Consider the following 20,558-nt stretch of genomic DNA (forward strand, 5'->3'; position numbering starts at 1 on the left):
AATATCGTACATCCCAGTTTCTGCAAAATATGGTGATCAGTGAGTGTTGTTGATGGACCCTGTGGTGCAATCTGTTAGCGTGTTGTACTTATACAGCAGTATACAGTAATTCGATGCGAAGGTTATGAGTTCAAGCCCCACCAGGAGCAATGCAGGGTGCCACCAGCAATGCAGGGTGGCAAGCCTGCTCGAAATTCCAAGCAGATGGTTGTTTGCAAAGTAATTTGGTACTTCGGCAGAGAAAATAGTCACCTAACGTGGGGCTCGAACCCACGACCCTGAGATTAAGAGTCTCATGCTCTACCGACTGAGCTAGCCAGGTACCTCAATATTGAGTTTGACTTGGTTCGAATATCGTACATCCCAGTTTCTGCAAAATATGGTGATCAGTGAGTGTTGTTGATGGATCCTGTGGTGCAATCTGTTCGCGTGTTGTACTTATACAGCAGTATACAGCAATTAGATGACAAGGTTATGAGTTCAAGCCCCACCAGGAGCAAGTATTCTTCTTGAAGCCTCTGCCTGTCTATTTCTATTCCGGAAAATGATAATTTATTCAATCCATTTAGGAGTACAATTCATCGGTAATAGGTATGTCATTGAGATGACAGGTGAGAGTGCAGGTAGAGATAGAATACAAATTCATAGCCTTCTGTATCACCAGCTGTGCAGGGTGGCAAGCCTGCTCGAAATTCCAAGAGGATGGTTGTTTGCGAAGTAAGTTGGTGCTTCGGCAGAGAAAATAATCACCAAACGTGGGGCTCGAACCCACAACCCTGAGATTAAGAGTCTCATGCTCTACCGACTGAGCTAGCCAGGTACCTCAATAGTGAGTTTGACTTGGTTCGAATATCGTACATCCCAGTTTCTGCAAAATATGGTGATCAGTGAGTGTTGTTGATGGATCCTGTGGTGCAATCTGTTAGCGTGTTGTACTTACACAGCAGTATACAGTAATTCGATGCGAAGGTTATGAGTTCAAGCCCCACCAGGAGCAAGTATTCTTCTTGAAGCCCCTGCCTGTCTATTTCTTGTCCGGAAAATGATAATTTATTCAATCCATTTAGGAGTACAAGTCATCGGTAATAGGTATGTCATTGAGATGACAGGTGAGAGTGCAGGTAGAGATAGAATACAAATTCATAGCCTTCTGTATCACCAGCAATGCAGGGTGGCAAGCCTGCTCGAAATTCCAAGAGGATGGTTGTTTGCGAAGTGAGTTGGTGCTTCGGCAGAGAAAATAATCACCAAACGTGGGGCTCGAACCCACGACCCTGAGATTAAGAGTCTCATGCTCTACCGACTGAGCTAGCCAGGTACCTCAATAGTGAGTTTGACTTGGTTCGAATATCGTACATCCCAGTTTCTGCAAAATATGGTGATCAGTGAGTGTTGTTGATGGATCCTGTGGTGCAATCTGTTAGCGTGTTGTACTTATACAGCAGTATACAGTAATTCGATGCGAAGGTTATGAGTTCAAGCCCCACCAGGAGCTGCAGGGTGCCACCTGCAATGCAGGGTGGCAAGCCTGCTCGAAATTCCAAGCAGCAAGTGAGTTGTTACTTGGGCAGAGAATATAATCACCCAACGTGGGGCTCGAACCCACGACCATGAGATTAAGAGTCTCATGCTCTACCGACTGAGCTAGCCAGGTACCTCAATAGTGAGTTTGACTTGGTTCGAATATCGTACATCCCAGTTTCTGCAAAATATGGTGATCAGTGAGTGTTGTTGATGGATCCTGTGGTGCAATCTGTTAGCGTGTTGTACTTATACAGCAGTATACAGCAATTAGATGACAAGGTTATGAGTTCAAGCCCCACCAGGAGCAAGTATTCTTCTTGAAGCCTCTGCCTGTCTATTTCTATTCCGGAAAATTATAATTTATTCAAGCCATTTAGGAGTACAATTCATCGGTAATAGGGATGTCATTGAGATGACAGGTCAGAGTGCAGGCAGAGATAGAATACAAATTCATAGCCTTCTGTATCACCAGCAATGCAGGGTGGCAAGCCTGCTCGAAATTCCAAGCAGATGGTTGTTTGCGAAGTGAGTTGGTGCTTCGGCAGAGAAAATAATCACCTAACGTGGGGCTCGAACCCACGACCCTGAGATTAAGAGTCTCATGCTCTACCGACTGAGCTAGCCAGGTACCTCTATAGTAATATTGACTTGGTCCGAATATCATACAGCCCCGTTTCTGCCAAATATGGGTTATGTGAGAGTGTTGGTGATGGATCCTGTGGTGCAATCTGTTAGCGTGTTGTACTTATACAGCAGTATACAGTAATTCGATGCGAAGGTTATGAGTTCAAGCCCCACCAGGAGCAAGTATTCTTCTTGAAGCCTCTGCCTGTCTATTTCTATTCTGGAAAATTATAATTTATTCAAGCCATTTAGGAGTACAATTCATCGGTAATAGGGATGTCATTGAGATGACAGGTCAGAGTGCAGGCAGAGATAGAATACAAATTCATAGCCTTCTGTATCACCAGCAATGCAGGGTGGCAAGCCTGCTCGAAATTCCAAGAGGATGGTTGTTTGCGAAGTGAGTTGGTGCTTTGGCAGAGAAAATAAACACCCAACGTGGGGCTCGAACCCACGACCCTGAGATTAAGAGTCTCATGCTCTACCGACTGAGCTAGCCAGGTAACCATTAGTGATTGTGACTTGGTTCGAATATCGTACATCCCAGTTTCTGCAAAATATGGTGATCAGTGAGTGTTGTTGATGGATCCTGTGGTGCAATCTGTTCGCGTGTTGTACTTATACAGCAGTATACAGTAATTCGATGCGAAGGTTATGAGTTCAAGCCCCACCAGGAGCAAGTATTCTTCTTGAAGCCCCTGCCTGTCTATTTCTTGTCCGGAAAATGATAATTTATTCAATCCATTTAGGAGTACAAGTCATCGGTAATAGGTATGTCATTGAGATGACAGGTGAGAGTGCAGGTAGAGATAGAATACAAATTCATAGCCTTCTGTATCACCAGCTGTGCAGGGTGGCAAGCCTGCTCGAAATTCCAAGCAGATGGTTGTTTGCGAAGTGAGTTGGCAGAGAAAATAATCACCCAAGAACCCACGACCCTGAGATTAAGAGTCTCATGCTCTACCGACTGAGCTAGCCAGGTACCTCAATAGTGAGTTTGACTTGGTTCGAATATCGTACATCCCAGTTTCTGCAAAATATGGTGATCAGTGAGTGTTGTTGATGGATCCTGTGGTGCAATCTGTTAGCGTGTTGTACTTATACAGCAGTATACAGTAATTCGATGCGAAGGTTATGAGTTCAAGCCCCACCAGGAGCAAGTATTCTTCTTGAAGGCCTGTCTATTTCTTGTCCGGAAAATGATAATTTATTCAATCCATTTAGGAGTACAAGTCATCGGTAATAGGTATGTCATTGAGATGACAGGTGAGAGTGCAGGTAGAGATAGAATACAAATTCATAGCCTTCTGTATCACCAGCTGTGCAGGGTGGCAAGGCTGCTCGAAATTCCAAGCAGATGGTTGTTTGCGAAGTGAGTTGGTGCTTCGGCAGAGAAAATAATCACCTAACGTGGGGCTCGAACCCACGACCCTGAGATTAAGAGTCTCATGCTCTACCGACTGAGCTAGCCAGGTACCTCAATAGTGAGTTTGACTTGGTTCGAATATCGTACATCCCAGTTTCTGCAAAATATGGTGATCAGTGAGTGTTGTTGATGGATCCTGTGGTGCAATCTGTTCGCGTGTTGTACTTATACAGCAGTATACAGCAATTAGATGACAAGGTTATGAGTTCAAGCCCCACCAGGAGCAAGTATTCTTCTTGAAGCCTCTGCCTGTCTATTTCTATTCCGGAAAATGATAATTTATTCAATCCATTTAGGAGTACAATTCAACGGTAATAGGTATGTCATTGAGATGACAGGTCAGAGTGCAGGCAGAGATAGAATACAAATTCATAGCCTTCTGTATCACCAGCAATGCAGGGTGGCAAGCCTGCTCGAAATTCCAAGAGGATGGTTGTTTGCGAAGTGAGTTGGTGCTTCGGCAGAGAAAATAATCACCTAACGTGGGGCTCGAACCCACGACCCTGAGATTAAGAGTCTCATGCTCTACCGACTGAGCTAGCCAGGTACCTCAATAGTGAGTTTGACTTGGTTCGAATATCGTACATCCCAGTTTCTGCAAAATATGGTGATCAGTGAGTGTTGTTGATGGATCCTGTGGTGCAATCTGTTAGCGTGTTGTACTTATACAGCAGTATACAGTAATTTGATGCGAAGGTTATGAGTTCAAGCCCCACCAGGAGCAAGTATTCTTCTTGAAGCCCCTGCCTGTCTATTTCTTGTCCGGAAAATGATAATTTATTCAATCCATTTAGGAGTACAAGTCATCGGTAATAGGTATGTCATTGAGATGACAGGTCAGAGTGCAGGCAGAGATAGAATACAAATTCATAGCCTTCTGTATCACCAGCTGTGCAGGGTGGCAAGCCTGCTCGAAATTCCAAGCAGATGGTTGTTTGCGAAGTGAGTTGGTACTTCGGCAGAGAAAATAATCACCTAACGTGGGGCTCGAACCCACGACCCTGAGATTAAGAGTCTCATGCTCTACCGACTGAGCTAGCCAGGTACCTCAATAGTGAGTTTGACTTGGTTCGAATATCGTACATCCCAGTTTCTGCAAAATATGGTGATCAGTGAGTGTTGTTGATGGATCCTGTGGTGCAATCTGTTAGCGTGTTGTACTTATACAGCAGTATACAGTAATTCGATGCGAAGGTTATGAGTTCAAGCCCCACCAGGAGCAAGTATTCTTCTTGAAGCCTCTGCCTGTCTATTTCTATTCCGGAAAATGATAATTTATTCAATATTTAGGAGTACAATTCATCGGTAATAGGATGTCATTGAGATGACAGGTCAGAGTGCAGGCAGAGATAGAATACAAATTCATAGCCTTCTGTATCACCAGCAATGCAGGGTGGCAAGCCTGCTCGAAATTCCAAGAGGATGGTTGTTTGCGAAGTGAGTTGGTGCTTTGGCAGAGAAAATAAACACCCAACGTGGGGCTCGAACCCACGACCCTGAGATTAAGAGTCTCATGCTCTACCGACTGAGCTAGCCAGGTAACCATTAGTGATTTTGACTTGGTTCGAATATCGTACATCCCAGTTTCTGCAAAATATGGTGATCAGTGAGTGTTGTTGATGGATCCTGTGGTGCAATCTGTTAGCGTGTTGTACTTATACAGCAGTATACAGTAATTCGATGCGAAGGTTATGAGTTCAAGCCCCACCAGGAGCAAGTATTCTTCTTGAAGCCCCTGCCTGTCTATTTCTATTCCGGAAAATGATAATTTATTCAATCCATTTAGGAGTACAATTCATCGGTAATAGGTATGTCATTGAGATGACAGGTCAGAGTGCAGGCAGAGATAGAATACAAATTCATATCCTTCTGTATCACCAGCTGTGCAGGGTGGCAAGCCTGCTCGAAATTCCAAGCAGATGGTTGTTTGCGAAGTGAGTTGGTACTTCGGCAGAGAAAATAATCACCTAACGTGGGGCTCGAACCCACGACCCTGAGATTAAGAGTCTCATGCTCTACCGACTGAGCTAGCCAGGTACCTCAATAGTGAGTTTGACTTGGTTCGAATATCGTACATCCCAGTTTCTGCAAAATATGGTGATCAGTGAGTGTTGTTGATGGATCCTGTGGTGCAATCTGTTAGCGTGTTGTACTTATACAGCAGTATACAGTAATTCGATGCGAAGGTTATGAGTTCAAGCCCCACCAGGAGCAAGTATTCTTCTTGAAGCCTCTGCCTGTCTATTTCTATTCCGGAAAATGATAATTTATTCAATCCATTTAGGAGTACAATTCATCGGTAATAGGGATGTCATTGAGATGACAGGTCAGAGTGCAGGCAGAGATAGAATACAAATTCATAGCCTTCTGTATCACCAGCAATGCAGGGTGGCAAGCCTGCTCGAAATTCCAAGAGGATGGTTGTTTGCGAAGTGAGTTGGTGCTTTGGCAGAGAAAATAAACACCCAACGTGGGGCTCGAACCCACGACCCTGAGATTAAGAGTCTCATGCTCTACCGACTGAGCTAGCCAGGTAACCATTAGTGATTGTGACTTGGTTCGAATATCGTACATCCCAGTTTCTGCAAAATATGGTGATCAGTGAGTGTTGTTGATGGATCCTGTGGTGCAATCTGTTAGCGTGTTGTACTTATACAGCAGTATACAGTAATTCGATGCGAAGGTTATGAGTTCAAGCCCCACCAGGAGCAAGTATTCTTCTTGAAGCCCCTGCCTGTCTATTTCTATTCCGGAAAATGATAATTTATTCAATCCCTGGCTAGCTCAGTCGGTAGAGCATGAGACTCTTAATCTCAGGGTCGTGGGTTCGAGCCCCACGTTAGGTGATTATTTTCTCTGCCGAAGCACCAACTCACTTCGCAAACAACCATCTGCTTGGAATTTCGAGCAGGCTTGCCACCCTGCATTGCTGGTGATACAGAAGGCTATGAATTTGTATTCTATCTCTGCCTGCACTCTGACCTGTCATCTCAATGACATACCTATTACCGATGAATTGTACTCCTAAATGGATTGAATAAATTATCATTTTCCGGAATAGAAATAGACAGGCAGAGGCTTCAAGAAGAATACTTGCTCCTGGTGGGGCTTGAACTCATAACCTTCGCATCGAATTACTGTATACTGCTGTATAAGTACAACACGCTAACAGATTGCACCACAGGATCCATCAACAACACTCACTGATCACCATATTTTGCAGAAACTGGGATGTACGATATTCGAACCAAGTCAATATTACTATAGAGGTACCTGGCTAGCTCAGTCGGTAGAGCATGAGACTCTTAATCTCAGGGTCGTGGGTTCGAGCCCCACGTTAGGTGATTATTTTCTCTGCCAAAGCACCAACTCACTTCGCAAACAACCATCTGCTTGGAATTTCGAGCAGGCTTGCCACCCTGCATTGCTGGTGATACAGAAGGCTATGAATTTGTATTCTATCTCTGCCTGCACTCTGACCTGTCATCTCAATGACATCCCTATTACCGATGAATTGTACTCCTAAAACAGGCAGGGGCTTCAAGAAGAATACTTGCTCCTGGTGGGGCTTGAACTCATAACCTTCGCATCGAATTACTGTATACTGCTGTATAAGTACAACACGCTAACAGATTGCACCACAGGATCCATCAACAACACTCACTGATCACCATATTTTGCAGAAACTGGGATGTACGATATTCGAACCAAGTCAAATCACTATTGAGGTACCTGGCTAGCTCAGTCGGTAGAGCATGAGACTCTTAATCTCAGGGTCGTGGGTTCGAGCCCCACGTTAGGTGATTATTTTCTCTGCCGAAGCACCAACTCACTTCGCAAACAACCATCTGCTTGGAATTTCGAGCAGGCTTGCCACCCTGCACAGCTGGTGATACAGAAGGCTATGAATTTGTATTCTATCTCTGCCTGCACTCTGACCTGTCATCTCAATGACATACCTATTACCGATGAATTGTACTCCTAAATGGATTGAATAAATTATCATTTTCCGGAATAGAAATAGACAGGCAGGGGCTTCAAGAAGAATACTTGCTCCTGGTGGGGCTTGAACTCATAACCTTCGCATCGAATTACTGTATACTGCTGTATAAGTACAACACGCTAACAGATTGCACCACAGGATCCATCAACAACACTCACTGATCACCATATTTTGCAGAAACTGGGATGTACGATATTCGAACCAAGTCAAACTCACTATTGAGGTACCTGGCTAGCTCAGTCGGTAGAGCATGAGACTCTTAATCTCAGGGTCGTGGGTTCGAGCCCCACGTTAGGTGATTATTTTCTCTGCCGAAGCACCAACTCACTTCGCAAACAACCATCCTCTTGGAATTTCGAGCAGGCTTGCCACCCTGCATTGCTGGTGATACAGAAGGCTATGAATTTGTATTCTATCTCTGCCTGCACTCTGACCTGTCATCTCAATGACATCCCTATTACCGATGAATTGTACTCCTAAATGGATTGAATAAATTATCATTTTCCGGAATAGAAATAGACAGGCAGAGGCTTCAAGAAGAATACTTGCTCCTGGTGGGGCTTGAACTCATAACCTTCGCATCGAATTACTGTATACTGCTGTATAAGTACAACACGCTAACAGATTGCACCACAGGATCCATCAACAACACTCACTGATCACCATATTTTGCAGAAACTGGGATGTACGATATTCGAACCAAGTCAAACTCACTATTGAGGTACCTGGCTAGCTCAGTCGGTAGAGCATGAGACTCTTAATCTCAGGGTCGTGGGTTCGAGCCCCACGTTAGGTGATTATTTTCTCTGCCGAAGTACCAACTCACTTCGCAAACAACCATCTGCTTGGAATTTCGAGCAGGCTTGCCACCCTGCACAGCTGGTGATACAGAAGGCTATGAATTTGTATTCTATCTCTGCCTGCACTCTGACCTGTCATCTCAATGACATACCTATTACCGATGAATTGTACTCCTAAATGGATTGAATAAATTATCATTTTCCGGAATAGAAATAGACAGGCAGAGGCTTCAAGAAGAATACTTGCTCCTGGTGGGGCTTGAACTCATAACCTTCGCATCTAATTACTGTATACTGCTGTATAAGTACAACACGCTAACAGATTGCACCACATGAGACTCAACTCACTATTGAGGTACCTGGCTAGCTCAGTCGGTAGAGCATGAGACTCTTACTGCTATATAATCTCAGGGTCGTGGGTCACGAGTACCTGGCTAGCCCCGGTAGAGCATGAGACTCTTAATTCAGGGTCGTGGGTTGCCCCACGTTTATTTTCTCTGCCGAAGCACCAACTCACTTCGCAAACAACCATCTGCTTGGAATTTCGAGCAGGCTTGCCACCCTGCACAGCTGGTGATACAGAAGGCTATGAATTTGTATTCTATCTCTGCCTGCACTCTGACCTGTCATCTCAATGACATACCTATTACCGATGAATTGTACTCCTAAATGGATTGAATAAATTATCATTTTCCGGAATAGAAATAGACAGGCAGAGGCTTCAAGAAGAATACTTGCTCCTGGTGGGGCTTGAACTCATAACCTTCGCATCGAATTACTGTATACTGCTGTATAAGTACAACACGCTAACAGATTGCACCACAGGATCCATCAACAACACTCACTGATCACCATATTTTGCAGAAACTGGGATGTACGATATTCGAACCAAGTCAAATCACTATTGAGGTACCTGGCTAGCTCAGTCGGTAGAGCATGAGACTCTTAATCGGGTCGTGGGTTCGAGCCCCACGTTAGGTGATTATTTTCTCTGCCGAAGCACCAACTCACTTCGCAAACAACCATCTGCTTGGAATTTCGAGCAGGCTTGCCACCCTGCACAGCTGGTGATACAGAAGGCTATGAATTTGTATTCTATCTCTGCCTGCACTCTGACCTGTCATCTCAATGACATACCTATTACCGATGAATTGTACTCCTAAATGGATTGAATAAATTATCATTTTCCGGAATAGAAATAGACAGGCAGAGGCTTCAAGAAGAATACTTGCTCCTGGTGGGGCTTGAACTCATAACCTTCGCATCGAATTACTGTATACTGCTGTATAAGTACAACACGCTAACAGATTGCACCACAGGATCCATCAACAACACTCACTGATCACCATATTTTGCAGAAACTGGGATGTACGATATTCGAACCAAGTCAAACTCACTATTGAGGTACCTGGCTAGCTCAGTCGGTAGAGCATGAGACTCTTAATCTCAGGGTCGTGGGTTCGAGCCCCACGTTAGGTGATTATTTTCTCTGCCGAAGCACCAACTCACTTCGCAAACAACCATCCTCTTGGAATTTCGAGCAGGCTTGCCACCCTGCACAGCTGGTGATACAGAAGGCTATGAATTTGTATTCTATCTCTGCCTGCACTCTGACCTGTCATCTCAATGACATCCCTATTACCGATGAATTGTACTCCTAAATGGATTGAATAAATTATCATTTTCCGGAATAGAAATAGACAGGCAGAGGCTTCAAGAAGAATACTTGCTCCTGGTGGGGCTTGAACTCATAACCTTCGCATCGAATTACTGTATACTGCTGTATAAGTACAACACGCTAACAGATTGCACCACAGGATCCATCAACAACACTCACTGATCACCATATTTTGCAGAAACTGGGATGTACGATATTCGAACCAAGTCAAACTCACTATTGAGGTACCTGGCTAGCTCAGTCGGTAGAGCATGAGACTCTTAATCTCAGGTCGTGGGTTCGAGCCCCACGTTAGGTGATTATTTTCTCTGCCGAAGTCGCAAACAACCATCTGCTTGGAATTTCGAGCAGGCTTGCCACCCTGCACAGCTGGTGATACAGAAGGCTATGAATTTGTATTCTATCTCTTATCTGACCTGTCATCTCGATCTGTACCTAAATGGATTGAATAAATTATCATTTTCCGGAATAGAAATAGACAGGTCGCACCTGTATACTGCTGTATAAGTACAACACGCTAACAGATTGCACCACAGGATCCATCAACAACACTCACTGATCAACTCAGTCAAACTCACTTACCTGGCTAGCTCAAAGAGCATGAGACTCTTAATCTCATGGGTTCGAGCCCCACGTTAGGTGATTATTTTCTCTGCCGAAGTACCAACTCACTTCGCAAACAACCATCTGCTTGGAATTTCGAGCAGGCTTGCCACCCTGCACAGCTGGTGATACAGAAGGCTATGAATTTGTATTCTATCTCTGCCTGCACTCTGACCTGTCATCTCAATGACATCCCTATTACCGATGAATTGTAGTCCTAAATGGCTTGAATAAATTATAATTTTCCGGAATAGAAATAGACAGGCAGGGCTTCAAGAAGAATACTTGCTCCTGGTGGGGCTTGAACTCATAACCTTTGCATCAAATTACTGTATGCTGCTGTATAAGTACAACACGCTAACAGATTGCACCACAGGATCCATCAACAACACTCACTGATCACCATATTTTGCAGAAACTGGGATGTACGATATTCGAACCAAGTCAAACTCACTATTGAGGTACCTGGCTAGCTCAGTCGGTAGAGCATGAGACTCTTAATCTCAGGGTCGTGGGTTCGAGCCCCACGTTAGGTGATTATTTTCTCTGCCAAAGCACCAACTCACTTCGCAAACAACCATCTGCTTGGAATTTCGAGCAGGCTTGCCACCCTGCATTGCTGGTGATACAGAAGGCTATGAATTTGTATTCTATCTCTGCCTGCACTCTGACCTGTCATCTCAATGACATCCCTATTACCGATGAATTGTACTCCTAAATGGATTGAATAAATTATCATTTTCCGGAATAGAAATAGACAGGCAGAGGCTTCAAGAAGAATACTTGCTCCTGGTGGGGCTTGAACTCATAACCTTCGCATCGAATTACTGTATACTGCTGTATAAGTACAACACGCTAACAGATTGCACCACAGGATCCATCAACAACACTCACTGATCACCATATTTTGCAGAAACTGGGATGTACGATATTCGAACCAAGTCAAATCACTATTGAGGTTACCTGGCTAGCTCAGTCGGTAGAGCATGAGACTCTTAATCTCAGGGTCGTGGGTTCGAGCCCCACGTTGGGTGTTTATTTTCTCTGCCAAAGCACCAACTCACTTCGCAAACAACCATCCTCTTGGAATTTCGAGCAGGCTTGCCACCCTGCATTGCTGGTGATACAGAAGGCTATGAATTTGTATTCTATCTCTGCCTGCACTCTGACCTGTCATCTCAATGACATCCCTATTACCGATGAATTGTACTCCTAAATGGATTGAATAAATTATCATTTTCCGGAATAGAAATAGACAGGCAGAGGCTTCAAGAAGAATACTTGCTCCTGGTGGGGCTTGAACTCATAACCTTCGCATCGAATTACTGTATACTGCTGTATAAGTACAACACGCTAACAGATTGCACCACAGGATCCATCAACAACACTCACTGATCACCATATTTTGCAGAAACTGGGATGTACGATATTCGAACCAAGTCAAACTCACTATTGAGGTACCTGGCTAGCTCAGTCGGTAGAGCATGAGACTCTTAATCTCAGGGTCGTGGGTTCGAGCCCCACGTTGGGTGTTTATTTTCTCTGCCAAAGCACCAACTCACTTCGCAAACAACCATCCTCTTGGAATTTCGAGCAGGCTTGCCACCCTGCATTGCTGGTGATACAGAAGGCTATGAATTTGTATTCTATCTCTGCCTGCACTCTGACCTGTCATCTCAATGACATCCCTATTACCGATGAATTGTACTCCTAAATGGATTGAATAAATTATCATTTTCCGGAATAGAAATAGACAGGCAGAGGCTTCAAGAAGAATACTTGCTCCTGGTGGGGCTTGAACTCATAACCTTCGCATCGAATTACTGTATACTGCTGTATAAGTACAACACGCTAACAGATTGCACCACAGGATCCATCATCAACAACACTCACTGATCACCATATTTTGCAGAAACTGGGATGTACGATATTCGAACCAAGTCAAATCACTATTGAGGTACCTGGCTAGCTCAGTCGGTAGAGCATGAGACTCTTAATCTCAGGGTCGTGGGTTCGAGCCCCACGTTAGGTGATTATTTTCTCTGCCGAAGCACCAACTCACTTCGCAAACAACCATCTGCTTGGAATTTCGAGCAGGCTTGCCACCCTGCACAGCTGGTGATACAGAAGGCTATGAATTTGTATTCTATCTCTGCCTGCACTCTGACCTGTCATCTCAATGACATACCTATTACCGATGAATTGTACTCCTAAATGGATTGAATAAATTATCATTTTCCGGAATAGAAATAGACAGGGCAGGCTTCAAGAAGAATACTTGCTCCTGGTGGGGCTTGAACTCATAACCTTCGCATCGAATTACTGTATACTGCTGTATAAGTACAACACGCTAACAGATTGCACCACAGGATCCATCAACAACACTCACTGATCACCATATTTTGCAGAAACTGGGATGTACGATATTCGAACCAAGTCACAATCACTAATGGTTACCTGGCTAGCTCAGTCGGTAGAGCATGAGACTCTTAATCTCAGGGTCGTGGGTTCGAGCCCCACGTTGGGTGTTTATTTTCTCTGCCAAAGCACCAACTCACTTCGCAAACAACCATCCTCTTGGAATTTCGAGCAGGCTTGCCACCCTGCACAGCTGGTGATACAGAAGGCTATGAATTTGTATTCTATCTCTGCCTGCACTCTGACCTGTCATCTCAATGACATACCTATTACCGATGAATTGTACTCCTAAATGGATTGAATAAATTATCATTTTCCGGAATAGAAATAGACAGGCAGGGGCTTCAAGAAGAATACTTGCTCCTGGTGGGGCTTGAACTCAAAACCTTCGCATCGAATTACTGTATACTGCTGTATAAGTACAACACGCTAACAGATTGCACCACAGGATCCATCAACAACACTCACTGATCACCATATTTTGCAGAAACTGGGATGTACGATATTCGAACCAAGTCAAACTCACTATTGAGGTACCTGGCTAGCTCAGTCGGTAGAGCATGAGACTCTTAATCTCAGGGTCGTGGGTTCGAGCCCCACGTTAGGTGATTATTTTCTCTGCCGAAGCACCAACTCACTTCGCAAACAACCATCTGCTTGGAATTTCGAGCAGGCTTGCCACCCTGCACAGCTGGTGATACAGAAGGCTATGAATTTGTATTCTATCTCTGCCTGCACTCTGACCTGTCATCTCAATGACATCCCTATTACCGATGAATTGTACTCCTAAATGGCTTGAATAAATTATAATTTTCCAGAATAGAAATAGACAGGCAGAGGCTTCAAGAAGAATACTTGCTCCTGGTGGGGCTTGAACTCATAACCTTCGCATCGAATTACTGTATACTGCTGTATAAGTACAACACGCTAACAGATTGCACCACAGGATCCATCAACAACACTCACTGATCACCATATTTTGCAGAAACTGGGATGTATGATATTCGAACCAAGTCTAAATTACTATAGAGGTACCTGGCTAGCTCAGTCGGTAGAGCATGAGACTCTTAATCTCAGGGTCGTGGGTTCGAGCCCCACGTTAGGTGATTATTTTCTCTGCCGAAGCACCAACTCACTTCGCAAACAACCATCTGCTTGGAATTTCGAGCAGGCTTGCCACCCTGCACAGCTGGTGATACAGAAGGCTATGAATTTGTATTCTATCTCTGCCTGCACTCTGACCTGTCATCTCAATGACATACCTATTACCGATGAATTGTACTCCTAAATGGATTGAATAAATTATCATTTTCCGGAATAGAAATAGACAGGAAATAGACAGGCAGGGGCTTCAAGAAGAATACTTGCTCCTGGTGGGGCTTGAACTCATAACCTTCGCATCGAATTACTGTATACTGCTGTATAAGTACAACACGCGAACAGATTGCACCACAGGATCCATCAACAACACTCACTGATCACCATATTTTGCAGAAACTGGGATGTACGATATTCGAACCAAGTCACAATCACTAATGGTTACCTGGCTAGCTCATTCGGTAGAGCATGAGACTCTTAATCTCAGGGTCGTGGGTTCGAGCCCCACGTTAGGTGTTTATTTTCTCTGCCGAAGCACCAACTCACTTCGCAAACAGCCATTCTCTTGGAATTTCGAGCAGCCTTGCCACCCTGCATAGTTGGTGATACAGAAGGCTAAGAATTTGAATTCTATCTCTGACTGCACTCTGACCTGTCATCTCAATGACATCCCTATTACCGATGAATTGTACTTGAATAAATTATCATTTTCCGGAATAGAAATAGACAGGCAGAATTCTTCTTCTTCAAGAAGAATACTTGCTCCTGGTGGGGCTTGAACTCATAACCTTCGCATCGAATTACTGTATACTGCTGTATAAGTACAACACGCTAACAGATTGCACCACAGGATCCATCAACAACACTCACTGATCACCATATTTTGCAGAAACTGGGATGTACGATATTCGAACCAAGTCAAATTCACTATTGAGGTACCTGGCTAGCTCAGTCGGTAGAGCATGAGACTCTTAATCTCAGGGTCGTGGGTTCGAGCCCCACGTTAGGTGATTATTTTCTCTGCCGAAGTACCAACTCACTTCGCAAACAACCATCTGCTTGGAATTTCGAGCAGGCTTGCCACCCTGCACAGCTGGTGATACAGAAGGCTATGAATTTGTATTCTATCTCTGCCTGCACTCTGACCTGTCATCTCAATGACATACCTATTACCGATGAATTGTACTCCTAAATGGATTGAATAAATTATCATTTTCCGGAATAGAAATAGACAGGCAGAGGCTTCAAGAAGAATACTTGCTCCTGGTGGGGCTTGAACTCATAACCTTCGCATCGAATTACTGTATACTGCTGTATAAGTACAACACGCTAACAGATTGCACCACAGGATCCATCAACAACACTCACTGATCACCATATTTTGCAGAAACTGGGATGTACGATATTCGAACCAAGTCACAATCACTAATGGTTACCTGGCTAGCTCAGTCGGTAGAGCATGAGACTCTTAATCTCAGGGTCGTGGGTTCGAGCCCCACGTTGGGTGTTTATTTTCTCTGCCAAAGCACCAACTCACTTCGCAAACAACCATCCTCTTGGAATTTCGAGCAGGCTTGCCACCCTGCATTGCTGGTGATACAGAAGGCTATGAATTTGTATTCTATCTCTGCCTGCACTCTGACCTGTCATCTCAATGACATCCCTATTACCGATGAATTGTACTCCTAAATGGCTTGAATAAATTATAATTTTCCAGAATAGAAATAGACAGGCAGAGGCTTCAAGAAGAATACTTGCTCCTGGTGGGGCTTGAACTCATAACCTTCGCATCGAATTACTGTATACTGCTGTATAAGTACAACACGCTAACAGATTGCACCACAGGATCCATCAACAACACTCTCACATAACCCCATATTTGGCAGAAACGGGGCTGTATAATATTCGGACCAAGTCTATATTACTATAGAGGTACCTGGCTAGCTCAGTCGGTAGAGCATGAGACTCTTAATCTCAGGGTCGTGGGTTCGAGCCCCACGTTAGGTGATTATTTTCTCTGCCGAAGTACCAACTCACTTCGCAAACAACCATCTGCTTGGAATTTCGAGCAGGCTTGCCACCCTGCACAGCTGGTGATACAGAAGGCTATGAATTTGTATTCTATCTCTGCCTGCACTCTGACCTGTCATCTCAATGACATCCCTATTACCGATGAATTGTACTCCTAAATGGATTGAATAAATTATCATTTTCCGGACAAGAAATAGACAGGCAGGGGCTTCAAGAAGAATACTTGCTCCTGGTGGGGCTTGAACTCATAACCTTCGCATCGAATTACTGTATACTGCTGTATAAGTACAACACGCTAACAGATTGCACCACAGGATCCATCAACAACACTCACTGATCACCATATTTTGCAGAAACTGGGATGTACGATATTCGAACCAAGTCACAATCACTAATGGTTACCTGGCTAGCTCAGTCGGTAGAGCATGAGACTCTTAATCTCAGGGTCGTGGGTTCGAGCCCCACGTTGGGTGTTTATTTTCTCTGCCAAAGCACCAACTCACTTCGCAAACAACCATCCTCTTGGAATTTCGAGCAGGCTTGCCACCCTGCATTGCTGGTGATACAGAAGGCTATGAATTTGTATTCTATCTCTGCCTGCACTCTGACCTGTCATCTCAATGACATCCCTATTACCGATGAATTGTACTCCTAAATGGATTGAATAAATTATCATTTTCCGGAATAGAAATAGACAGGCAGAGGCTTCAGAGGCTTCGAAGAAGAATACTTGCTCCTGGTGGGGCTTGAACTCATAACCTTCGCATCGAATTACTGTATACTGCTGTATAAGTACAACACGCTAACAGATTGCACCACAGGATCCATCAACAACACTCACTGATCACCATATTTTGCAGAAACTGGGATGTACGATATTCGAACCAAGTCAAACTCACTATTGAGGTACCTGGCTAGCTCAGTCGGTAGAGCATGAGACTCTTAATCTCAGGGTCGTGGGTTCGAGCCCCACGTTAGGTGATTATTTTCTCTGCCGAAGTACCAACTCACTTCGCAAACAACCATCTGCTTGGAATTTCGAGCAGGCTTGCCACCCTGCACAGCTGGTGATACAGAAGGCTATGAATTTGTATTCTATCTCTGCCTGCACTCTGACCTGTCATCTCAATGACATACCTATTACCGATGAATTGTACTCCTAAACGGATTGAATAAATTATCATTTTCCGGAATAGAAATAGACAGGCAGGGGCTTCAAGAAGAATACTTGCTCCTGGTGGGGCTTGAACTCAAAACCTTCGCATCGAATTACTGTATACTGCTGTATAAGTACAACACGCTAACAGATTGCACCACAGGATCCATCAACAACACTCACTGATCACCATATTTTGCAGAAACTGGGATGTACGATATTCGAACCAAGTCTCAAGCACTAATGGTTACCTGGCTAGCTCAGTCGGTAGAGCATGAGACTCTTAATCTCAGGGTCGTGGGTTCGAGCCCCACGTTGGGTGTTTATTTTCTCTGCCAAAGCACCAACTCACTTCGCAAACAACCATCCTCTTGGAATTTCGAGCAGGCTTGCCACCCTGCATTGCTGGTGATACAGAAGGCTATGAATTTGTATTCTATCTCTGCCTGCACTCTGACCTGTCATCTCAATGACATCCCTATTACCGATGAATTGTACTCCTAAATGGATTGAATAAATTATCATTTTCCGGAATAGAAATAGACAGGCAGAGGCTTCAAGAAGAATACTTGCTCCTGGTGGGGCTTGAACTCATAACCTTCGCATCGAATTACTGTATACTGCTGTATAAGTACAACACGCTAACAGATTGCACCACAGGATCCATCAACAACACTCACTGATCACCATATTTTGCAGAAACTGGGATGTACGATATTCGAACCAAGTCAAACTCACTATTGAGGTACCTGGCTAGCTCAGTCGGTAGAGCATGAGACTCTTAATCTCAGGGTCGTGGGTTCGAGCCCCACGTTAGGTGATTATTTTCTCTGCCGAAGTACCAACTCACTTCGCAAACAACCATCTGCTTGGAATTTCGAGCAGGCTTGCCACCCTGCACAGCTGGTGATACAGAAGGCTATGAATTTGTATTCTATCTCTGCCTGCACTCTGACCTGTCATCTCAATGACATACCTATTACCGATGAATTGTACTCCTAAACGGATTGAATAAATTATCATTTTCCGGAATAGAAATAGACAGGCAGGGGCTTCAAGAAGAATACTTGCTCCTGGTGGGGCTTGAACTCATAACCTTCGCATCGAATTACTGTATACTGCTGTATAAGTACAACACGCTAACAGATTGCACCACAGGATCCATCAACAACACTCACTGATCACCATATTTTGCAGAAACTGGGATGTACGATATTCGAACCAAGTCAAACTCACTATTGAGGTACCTGGCTAGCTCAGTCGGTAGAGCATGAGACTCTTAATCTCAGGGTCGTGGGTTCGAGCCCCACGTTAGGTGATTATTTTCTCTGCCGAAGCACCAACTCACTTCGCAAACAACCATCTGCTTGGAATTTCGAGCAGGCTTGCCACCCTGCACAGCTGGTGATACAGAAGGCTATGAATTTGTATTCTATCTCTGCCTGCACTCTGACCTGTCATCTCAATGACATACCTATTACCGATGACTTGTACTCCTAAATGGATGGAATAAATTATCATTTTCCGGAGAAGAAATAGACAGGCAGGGGCTTCAAGAAGAATACTTGCTCCTGGTGGGGCTTGAACTCATAACCTTGGCATCAAATTACTGTATACTGCTGTATAAGTACAACACGCTAACAGATTGCACCACAGGATCCATCACCAACACTCACTGATCACCATATTTTGCAGAAACTGGGATGTACGATATTCGAACCAAGTCAAACTCACTATTGAGGTACCTGGCTAGCTCAGTCGGTAGAGCATGAGACTCTTAATCTCAGGGTCGTGGGTTCGAGCCCCACGTTAGGTGATTATTTTCTCTGCCGAAGCACCAACTCACTTCGCAAACAACCATCCTCTTGGAATTTCGAGCAGGCTTGCCACCCTGCACAGCTGGTGATACAGAAGGCTATGAATTTGTATTCTATCTCTGCCTGCACTCTGACCTGTCATCTCAATGACATACCTATTACCGATGAATTGTACTCCTAAATGGATTGAATAAATTATCATTTTCCGGAATAGAAATAGACAGGCAGAGGCTTCAAGAAGAATACTTGCTCCTGGTGGGGCTTGAACTCATAACCTTCGCATCGAATTACTGTATACTGCTGTATAAGTACAACACGCTAACAGATTGCACCACAGGATCCATCAACAACACTCACTGATCACCATATTTTGCAGAAACTGGGATGTACGATATTCGAACCAAGTCAAACTCACTATTGAGGTACCTGGCTAGCTCAGTCGGTAGAGCATGAGACTCTTAATCTCAGGGTCGTGGGTTCGAGCCCCACGTTAGGTGATTATTTTCTCTGCCGAAGCACCAACTCACTTCGCAAACAACCATCTGCTTGGAATTTCGAGCAGGCTTGCCACCCTGCACAGCTGGTGATACAGAAGGCTATGAATTTGTATTCTATCTCTGCCTGCACTCTGACCTGTCATCTCAATGACATACCTATTACCGATGAATTGTACTCCTAAATGGATTGAATAAATTATCATTTTCCGGAATAGAAATAGACAGGCAGGGGCTTCAAGAAGAATACTTGCTCCTGGTGGGGCTTGAACTCATAACCTTCGCATCGAATTACTGTATACTGCTGTATAAGTACAACACGCTAACAGATTGCACCACAGGATCCATCAACAACACTCACTGATCACCATATTTTGCAGAAACTGGGATGTACGATATTCGAACCAAGTCAAACTCACTATTGAGGTACCTGGCTAGCTCAGTCGGTAGAGCATGAGACTCTTAATCTCAGGGTCGTGGGTTCGAGCCCCACGTTAGGTGATTATTTTCTCTGCCGAAGTACCAACTCACTTCGCAAACAACCATCTGCTTGGAATTTCGAGCAGGCTTGCCACCCTGCACAGCTGGTGATACAGAAGGCTATGAATTTGTATTCTATCTCTGCCTGCACTCTGACCTGTCATCTCAATGACATACCTATTACCGATGAATTGTACTCCTAAACGGATTGAATAAATTATCATTTTCCGGAATAGAAATAGACAGGCAGGGGCTTCAAGAAGAATACTTGCTCCTGGTGGGGCTTGAACTCATAACCTTCGCATCGAATTACTGTATACTGCTGTATAAGTACAACACGCGAACAGATTGCACCACAGGATCCATCAACAACACTCACTGATCACCATATTTTGCAGAAACTGGG

At 44.3% G+C, this 20,558-nt stretch overlaps 35 non-coding genes across 35 annotated transcripts; 25 read left to right on the top strand and 10 right to left on the bottom strand.

Moving 5' to 3' along the window:
* Positions 1 to 249: 249 nt before the first annotated feature.
* On the bottom strand, positions 250 to 322 carry trnak-cuu (transfer RNA lysine (anticodon CUU)). Its single transcript has one exon. It is a non-coding gene; the product is annotated as a tRNA-Lys (tRNA).
* A 1,259-nt stretch (positions 323 to 1,581) lies between these two features.
* trnak-cuu (transfer RNA lysine (anticodon CUU)) lies at positions 1,582 to 1,654 on the bottom strand. Its single transcript has one exon. It is a non-coding gene; the product is annotated as a tRNA-Lys (tRNA).
* A 425-nt stretch (positions 1,655 to 2,079) lies between these two features.
* trnak-cuu (transfer RNA lysine (anticodon CUU)) lies at positions 2,080 to 2,152 on the bottom strand. The gene has a single exon. It is a non-coding gene; the product is annotated as a tRNA-Lys (tRNA).
* Positions 2,153 to 2,578: 426 nt separating this feature from the next.
* Positions 2,579 to 2,651, bottom strand: trnak-cuu (transfer RNA lysine (anticodon CUU)). Its single transcript has one exon. It is a non-coding gene; the product is annotated as a tRNA-Lys (tRNA).
* An 899-nt stretch (positions 2,652 to 3,550) lies between these two features.
* Positions 3,551 to 3,623, bottom strand: trnak-cuu (transfer RNA lysine (anticodon CUU)). Its single transcript has one exon. It is a non-coding gene; the product is annotated as a tRNA-Lys (tRNA).
* A 425-nt stretch (positions 3,624 to 4,048) lies between these two features.
* trnak-cuu (transfer RNA lysine (anticodon CUU)) lies at positions 4,049 to 4,121 on the bottom strand. Its single transcript has one exon. It is a non-coding gene; the product is annotated as a tRNA-Lys (tRNA).
* Positions 4,122 to 4,546: 425 nt separating this feature from the next.
* trnak-cuu (transfer RNA lysine (anticodon CUU)) lies at positions 4,547 to 4,619 on the bottom strand. The gene has a single exon. It is a non-coding gene; the product is annotated as a tRNA-Lys (tRNA).
* Positions 4,620 to 5,041: 422 nt separating this feature from the next.
* trnak-cuu (transfer RNA lysine (anticodon CUU)) lies at positions 5,042 to 5,114 on the bottom strand. The gene has a single exon. It is a non-coding gene; the product is annotated as a tRNA-Lys (tRNA).
* Positions 5,115 to 5,538: 424 nt separating this feature from the next.
* On the bottom strand, positions 5,539 to 5,611 carry trnak-cuu (transfer RNA lysine (anticodon CUU)). The gene has a single exon. It is a non-coding gene; the product is annotated as a tRNA-Lys (tRNA).
* A 425-nt stretch (positions 5,612 to 6,036) lies between these two features.
* Positions 6,037 to 6,109, bottom strand: trnak-cuu (transfer RNA lysine (anticodon CUU)). The gene has a single exon. It is a non-coding gene; the product is annotated as a tRNA-Lys (tRNA).
* Positions 6,110 to 6,347: 238 nt separating this feature from the next.
* Positions 6,348 to 6,421, top strand: trnak-cuu (transfer RNA lysine (anticodon CUU)). The gene has a single exon. It is a non-coding gene; the product is annotated as a tRNA-Lys (tRNA).
* A 424-nt stretch (positions 6,422 to 6,845) lies between these two features.
* Positions 6,846 to 6,918, top strand: trnak-cuu (transfer RNA lysine (anticodon CUU)). Its single transcript has one exon. It is a non-coding gene; the product is annotated as a tRNA-Lys (tRNA).
* A 386-nt stretch (positions 6,919 to 7,304) lies between these two features.
* trnak-cuu (transfer RNA lysine (anticodon CUU)) lies at positions 7,305 to 7,377 on the top strand. The gene has a single exon. It is a non-coding gene; the product is annotated as a tRNA-Lys (tRNA).
* Positions 7,378 to 7,802: 425 nt separating this feature from the next.
* Positions 7,803 to 7,875, top strand: trnak-cuu (transfer RNA lysine (anticodon CUU)). The gene has a single exon. It is a non-coding gene; the product is annotated as a tRNA-Lys (tRNA).
* A 425-nt stretch (positions 7,876 to 8,300) lies between these two features.
* trnak-cuu (transfer RNA lysine (anticodon CUU)) lies at positions 8,301 to 8,373 on the top strand. The gene has a single exon. It is a non-coding gene; the product is annotated as a tRNA-Lys (tRNA).
* Positions 8,374 to 9,783: 1,410 nt separating this feature from the next.
* trnak-cuu (transfer RNA lysine (anticodon CUU)) lies at positions 9,784 to 9,856 on the top strand. The gene has a single exon. It is a non-coding gene; the product is annotated as a tRNA-Lys (tRNA).
* A 425-nt stretch (positions 9,857 to 10,281) lies between these two features.
* Positions 10,282 to 10,353, top strand: trnak-cuu (transfer RNA lysine (anticodon CUU)). The gene has a single exon. It is a non-coding gene; the product is annotated as a tRNA-Lys (tRNA).
* A 768-nt stretch (positions 10,354 to 11,121) lies between these two features.
* trnak-cuu (transfer RNA lysine (anticodon CUU)) lies at positions 11,122 to 11,194 on the top strand. Its single transcript has one exon. It is a non-coding gene; the product is annotated as a tRNA-Lys (tRNA).
* A 425-nt stretch (positions 11,195 to 11,619) lies between these two features.
* Positions 11,620 to 11,692, top strand: trnak-cuu (transfer RNA lysine (anticodon CUU)). Its single transcript has one exon. It is a non-coding gene; the product is annotated as a tRNA-Lys (tRNA).
* Positions 11,693 to 12,117: 425 nt separating this feature from the next.
* trnak-cuu (transfer RNA lysine (anticodon CUU)) lies at positions 12,118 to 12,190 on the top strand. The gene has a single exon. It is a non-coding gene; the product is annotated as a tRNA-Lys (tRNA).
* A 427-nt stretch (positions 12,191 to 12,617) lies between these two features.
* On the top strand, positions 12,618 to 12,690 carry trnak-cuu (transfer RNA lysine (anticodon CUU)). Its single transcript has one exon. It is a non-coding gene; the product is annotated as a tRNA-Lys (tRNA).
* Positions 12,691 to 13,113: 423 nt separating this feature from the next.
* Positions 13,114 to 13,186, top strand: trnak-cuu (transfer RNA lysine (anticodon CUU)). Its single transcript has one exon. It is a non-coding gene; the product is annotated as a tRNA-Lys (tRNA).
* A 425-nt stretch (positions 13,187 to 13,611) lies between these two features.
* On the top strand, positions 13,612 to 13,684 carry trnak-cuu (transfer RNA lysine (anticodon CUU)). Its single transcript has one exon. It is a non-coding gene; the product is annotated as a tRNA-Lys (tRNA).
* A 425-nt stretch (positions 13,685 to 14,109) lies between these two features.
* trnak-cuu (transfer RNA lysine (anticodon CUU)) lies at positions 14,110 to 14,182 on the top strand. The gene has a single exon. It is a non-coding gene; the product is annotated as a tRNA-Lys (tRNA).
* Positions 14,183 to 15,111: 929 nt separating this feature from the next.
* On the top strand, positions 15,112 to 15,184 carry trnak-cuu (transfer RNA lysine (anticodon CUU)). The gene has a single exon. It is a non-coding gene; the product is annotated as a tRNA-Lys (tRNA).
* Positions 15,185 to 15,608: 424 nt separating this feature from the next.
* trnak-cuu (transfer RNA lysine (anticodon CUU)) lies at positions 15,609 to 15,681 on the top strand. The gene has a single exon. It is a non-coding gene; the product is annotated as a tRNA-Lys (tRNA).
* A 427-nt stretch (positions 15,682 to 16,108) lies between these two features.
* trnak-cuu (transfer RNA lysine (anticodon CUU)) lies at positions 16,109 to 16,181 on the top strand. Its single transcript has one exon. It is a non-coding gene; the product is annotated as a tRNA-Lys (tRNA).
* Positions 16,182 to 16,605: 424 nt separating this feature from the next.
* trnak-cuu (transfer RNA lysine (anticodon CUU)) lies at positions 16,606 to 16,678 on the top strand. Its single transcript has one exon. It is a non-coding gene; the product is annotated as a tRNA-Lys (tRNA).
* Positions 16,679 to 17,113: 435 nt separating this feature from the next.
* Positions 17,114 to 17,186, top strand: trnak-cuu (transfer RNA lysine (anticodon CUU)). The gene has a single exon. It is a non-coding gene; the product is annotated as a tRNA-Lys (tRNA).
* A 424-nt stretch (positions 17,187 to 17,610) lies between these two features.
* Positions 17,611 to 17,683, top strand: trnak-cuu (transfer RNA lysine (anticodon CUU)). The gene has a single exon. It is a non-coding gene; the product is annotated as a tRNA-Lys (tRNA).
* A 425-nt stretch (positions 17,684 to 18,108) lies between these two features.
* On the top strand, positions 18,109 to 18,181 carry trnak-cuu (transfer RNA lysine (anticodon CUU)). The gene has a single exon. It is a non-coding gene; the product is annotated as a tRNA-Lys (tRNA).
* Positions 18,182 to 18,606: 425 nt separating this feature from the next.
* Positions 18,607 to 18,679, top strand: trnak-cuu (transfer RNA lysine (anticodon CUU)). Its single transcript has one exon. It is a non-coding gene; the product is annotated as a tRNA-Lys (tRNA).
* Positions 18,680 to 19,104: 425 nt separating this feature from the next.
* Positions 19,105 to 19,177, top strand: trnak-cuu (transfer RNA lysine (anticodon CUU)). Its single transcript has one exon. It is a non-coding gene; the product is annotated as a tRNA-Lys (tRNA).
* Positions 19,178 to 19,602: 425 nt separating this feature from the next.
* On the top strand, positions 19,603 to 19,675 carry trnak-cuu (transfer RNA lysine (anticodon CUU)). The gene has a single exon. It is a non-coding gene; the product is annotated as a tRNA-Lys (tRNA).
* Positions 19,676 to 20,100: 425 nt separating this feature from the next.
* On the top strand, positions 20,101 to 20,173 carry trnak-cuu (transfer RNA lysine (anticodon CUU)). Its single transcript has one exon. It is a non-coding gene; the product is annotated as a tRNA-Lys (tRNA).
* The last annotated feature ends 385 nt before the right edge of the window (positions 20,174 to 20,558 follow it).

Source organism: Oncorhynchus keta, unplaced genomic scaffold, assembly GCF_023373465.1.
Source record: "Oncorhynchus keta strain PuntledgeMale-10-30-2019 unplaced genomic scaffold, Oket_V2 Un_scaffold_3076_pilon_pilon, whole genome shotgun sequence".
Lineage (NCBI taxonomy): Eukaryota > Metazoa > Chordata > Actinopteri > Salmoniformes > Salmonidae > Oncorhynchus > Oncorhynchus keta.